This window comes from Aegilops tauschii, chromosome 6, assembly GCF_002575655.3.
Source record: "Aegilops tauschii subsp. strangulata cultivar AL8/78 chromosome 6, Aet v6.0, whole genome shotgun sequence".
NCBI lineage: Eukaryota > Viridiplantae > Streptophyta > Magnoliopsida > Poales > Poaceae > Aegilops > Aegilops tauschii.
This window is the reverse complement of record NC_053040.3, coordinates 288,953,998-288,958,974: the sequence shown is the minus strand read 5'-3', so window position 1 is coordinate 288,958,974 and position 4,977 is coordinate 288,953,998. Positions and strand designations below refer to the sequence as shown.

Here is a 4,977-nt window from a genome sequence, read left to right as displayed (position 1 = left end):
TGAGTTAAGGCTTGAACTACAAGTACTTAATCTGGAATGTGAAAAATCTTTCAAAAATTATATTTGAATCCTATTAGATATAGGACTACCTAAAACCACAAAAATATTATTTTAAAAGTTATTTTGCTATTTTATTTAAAGGCTTTTTCTTTAGGCCAGAAATGTCTTTAATAGGTAAAAATTATTTTAAAGTTTCAAAAATATTTGAGAAAATTTAGGGAGACTCAATGGACATATATTGTCTATATATACTAGTGGACCCGTTGCGCCAAAGGGCGCAGAGGCACGCTAAATCCATGTGTGCGATGAAAAAAATACTCATGGTTTAATCCCCTTTAATAGGAAACATGATAAATTGTTGTCTACAATGAGATGTATATACACATTTTAATTTGATAAGTCAAAATACTTTACCATGTTCAAAGGGACCCATTTAAAATCATGTTCGCATTGAAAACATTTGCAGTTTGCAGTGACTTTGTGTTTTAGCAAAAAATACATAGGCTTTTGTTTTAAAATATATGTACCTTTATATTAATGAGGTTGCATGGTCATAGTGAGTTTGAAGGTGAACTTTCTCATAGCTCGAGCAAGCATGGATGGCTGGAGTTTTGAAAACCATAAGCAAGAACCGATAAATGACATAGGATGCATGACTACCAAGTAATTGAAAGAACCAAGCAAGTGACACAGGATAAAAATCCAAATCTGATATGAAGTTGAAGATATCACTGGAAAAAACTAAAAATTCAAGTATGTAGAGCGGGTTTGAGTGGCCACCATATTAAGCAACACCAACCATTTCACTAAATCAGTTCTCTGGAACTATTTTGAGGATGAACAAATGCGTAAAAATAGGAATGGAGAACCCGGTCATATAGCATCACATTCACCAACTTGATGCTCCTATAAAGTCCACCCTAAGCCTATGTCAAAACCAGTAAACATACAAAGCAATTTACAAAACAAGAGGCGATTTGAGAGTGATTGGAAATAGGGCTCCAAGCATATTGATAATCCAGCTCACTTCCTGGAACAAGATGTATATGACTATGCAAATTCATGTCACAAAGTAGTCAAGTATATAGAATCACATGCACAACAAAGCATAAACAAGGAGACGATTTAATAACCTACATAGACCGACATCAACACAATAAAAACAACGCCACCGACATACATATAAATTTAAGAGGAAAAGGCATTTATCTCTACTCTTATCAGGCAGCTAATAGTTAGATGCAATTAAAGAAGGCAATCCTAGGAACACTTCAGTTCAGAAAAGTAAGGCAGGAGCACGACTTAATTATCTCAACTCTCATATGTAACTCTGTCTCCAGCTTATCAGTTTAGAAAAGCAAGTCAGCACAACTCAATTATATGTACTCTCATATGTAATTGTTAGGAACACTTCAGTTTAGAAAAGTAATAAATATAATAGCATGGTTGCAGATGCCACCCATACTTGCAACTCATAATGTGTGAGGCAACACAAATAAGTGAACAAACAAAAACAATGAGCAAGCTACTGAATTAGAATAGAGAGGATAAAAGTGAATCACAACATGTATAGGATAGTGCAGCAGTACATGTGTGTGAACAGAAACCCAGTCCATTATGGAAAGTACCAACAGAATGGAAGTAAAAGTTTTTTAGATTTATGTTTAGTAGCACAGACAGCAGGTAGATCAGTCCATTTTTAAGTTCAGGAAAATTTAAGACAATTTAGAATTGCCTAATTATTTTATATTAAAGACAGAAGGATTGGCAGATTATCCTCAAAGTGTATTCTTTACAGTTATAATAAAGGTTATACAATGCAGAGTAATAGGCATGCTAATTGATAGGTTTGGTAGCCAAGCGTAAAAGACGCTCGCTACAGAAAGACATGCCATAGGACTGAAAATAGAAAAACCAGTAAATCTGTGACAGAAAAGACAGCGTTGACTTTAGAACAAATGTTACAACCAGTGACACAGATTTTCTGTTGGATAGGAAACATGGAAGAAAAATAAAACCTGAGAATAAAAGCAATGCTTCTATAGTTAACTTAAAAGAAAACACACTTATAGATGAATAAGCCCATGTTGTTTGCAGGAGCATGGACAACGTTATTAGCAAAGAGACTTCACTTTGTGATACAAATGTGAAAAATAACACAAGATTGAGGCCAAAAGAATTCACAGGGAACAAAAGAAGAATGTTCCAACATCTTCTGATCTTCTGGGTGTTGACAAGGGTGCTCGTTTTCTCTGCTGGAGTTAAAGAGAGGAAAAACGATTCTCACTCCAAATCTAGCCACTCCGCCAAGAAACCCAAAGAAAAACCAAATAAAGATGTAAGGGACAGTTTGCCTGACGGATCCCATGGATCCAAAGAGCAGTATATATTGGATAATCAAGTTAAATTGGAAGAGTTACAGCCAAAGGAAAATCTTGGAACAAAAGAGATTGTGATATGCATGGGCATGGTGTTCAATAAGTGGGAGATGCGAGACTTGAGCAAGTAAACCTGATGACACATATGAATCCCAACGCACCAATAGAAGAAAAATATGAAGAAGCATTTACCTGAAAAGCATCAGTGTGGCCTCCTTTCCCTTTCCTGTACCAGGCGCACAGCTCATGTTTACATTAGCATGAATCGTAGCATCAAAATGCAGGAATAAACTTACTGTGTTCACAAGAGAGAGAGAGAGAGAGAGGCACCTTGTTCTTCACCAAATTCTTCCATTGGATTCTTCTGTCGCTTGTCTCTTTCATATCTGCCATATTGTGGTGTTTATATAAACTGTATAACAGGAAATCAGAACTAGAGAGATGGAAAAATCAACAGGTATAGAGAGAACACCTTATAGCGATTTGTCGAGAACTGACTGCTGATCTCGTGAAATTGCTTTGGAGGATGCCTTGTTATAAAAGAAATCATGTGATGCATTAAAAACGCAAATAAAATTACTGGGGTGTGTTAAGAACTGGTAATACATTCTACAGGACAAAATATTTGCCTAACCCTTGCCGTAAATGGTCAACATTATCACTTGTAAATAACGTATGTCATGTAGAGCATCTTGTTCATAGGCGTTCATGAAACAACACCAGGCAGAGCTCCAAAAGAACTCCATTCGTCGCACTGGACCAGAACCGTCCCCAGGAAGCTCGAGCACTACCCCAATAAGGGCAGACCCGTCCTCTGCGACCTCACATAGATACAAAAGCGACCACAGACGGAAAGAGCCAAAATAGGTACAATGACTGAAACAAATGCACACATCCTGCTCACACGCGAGCACGGGTTATAATAAACAAAAGAACGAAGAGCAGACGACGGTCGGCCATATACATAATACATATTAAAACAATTAGCAGACTAGACAATATGTAGCACATACAGGAAGCACAACACGAAGGTAGGCAGAGCGGAGAGCAGCAAACCTTGATGAGCAGAACGCAAATGCAACAACGAGCAGAACGGAGAGGAGATGGAGCAACAGACAAGATGTACAACCTGCAAAGCATAAAGAAAAAAACCGGTCAGAGCTTAACTATGGCTTGCAACGACACACACGCAAGCAAGAAACACTCACCGGTGGTCAGATAAGTAAAAGAACAAGCTATTTACCTGAGCTAGAAGGAGAAGACGCAAGCTACGCAGGAGGACAAACGAGAAGAACAGCCTGAACTGTAGAACAAACGTTAGCACATACGGACTTCATCGAACAGCACATGCGCATTTCATCATACATGTCATAGGCAAGCAGAAGCGGCATGTACTAACCTCATTGGTAAGGACAGAAGGATCCATGGTTTGACGCAGTCAACAATGGCAAACAAACCAGACTGCGCATGAACGAAAGGAATCAAAGCAGGCGAAATTAGCAGGGTGAAGCAAAAAGAGAGCTGAAGAACATGAGAAGAAGACCATTACGAACCTCAACCAGGGGCGCCCATCGAGCAAAGGAGTCCCATCGCAATAGACCGTGACGCGGGAAAGACGAAGCAGGCGAGACGAGGGGACGAGGAGTCGAGGAGAGGGCGCAGCAGTGCGGAGAGGAGGGAGAGAGCGATCGGCCGAACGAAGCGTGTACAGGATTGTCTCAGAGCGAAAGGAGGAGGAAAGGTAAATGCAGAAGAGAAAAGGGGCTCTCTCCATATCGCCGGTGCATGCAACTCGGAGAGAGGAGCACCAACAACCACGAAACGCTGGCCGACACGTGTTCGCAGTGGACCGTAAGCCCTATCGTCAGAGAGACAAGGGAGAGATGATTCTTTTTTTTTGAACAACAGAGAGCGCCGAAGGCGCCAAATTGCATTCAGCTCAACAACATAATACAGTATTTATTACAATGCTCTGCAGTAGTGTAGCAGACTGAAGAGCAAGCAAAACAGGACAGCAGTTTGAGGAATGAGCTGATTTAGAGCATACATAGATAGATTGGTCAAGGCGTCGCTTTCGAATCTGTTTTGCACAGTTGTGTGCCACACCATTGAGCTCCCTCTTGATATGAAATAGTTGTACTAAATCTGTACGAGTGGCTTGGAGAAAATCTGCAATTATATCTCTAGTGTCCCAACGCATTAGTGGATGGTCCAACCTCCTGGCGGCCGCCACCCTCGCGAGAACCTGGTTATCAGTAAGGAAAGTTGGGCACTGAATCTGAAGGATATGCGTCAAAGTTACCGCCAGCAGAAGAGCTTTCGCTTCTGCTTGAAAGGCTGAAGATGTTTGCGGTGCCGATGCTTGTATCATGATGGTGTAATCCCTGCCAGCAAGGTCGCTCCTGATGTATACCCCAATGCCAGTGGCCTGAAGACAATCCGCACCTGAAATATCCCTGCACTTCCAAGAAGCATCAGCAAAGATAAAGCAGCCAGGGATACTCCTGTCAGTGGAGATGGTCGATACTTGCATAGACACCACCCGCTCCAACAAAGGGGGTTTGAGCTGCTTCTCCTGTAACTTTGCATTGACAGGATC

At 40.7% G+C, this 4,977-nt stretch overlaps 1 long non-coding RNA gene across 4 annotated transcripts; it reads right to left on the bottom strand.

Annotated features, from left to right (window-relative positions):
- Nucleotides 1-788: 788 nt before the first annotated feature.
- Nucleotides 789-4,213, bottom strand: LOC109781436 (uncharacterized). Of its 4 annotated transcripts, none has more exons than XR_012187759.1 (8): nt 3,932-4,213; nt 3,778-3,839; nt 3,622-3,681; nt 3,435-3,507; nt 2,851-2,908; nt 2,709-2,764; nt 2,571-2,604; nt 789-2,294 (listed from the first exon to the last, which is right to left on the bottom strand). It is a non-coding gene; the product is annotated as an uncharacterized lncRNA (long non-coding RNA). The 4 variants fall into 4 exon arrangements; XR_012187760.1 differs by having other exon boundaries at nt 3,622-3,676; XR_005760168.3 differs by having other exon boundaries at nt 789-2,604; nt 3,013-3,507.
- Between the last annotated feature and the right edge of the window lie 764 nt (nt 4,214-4,977).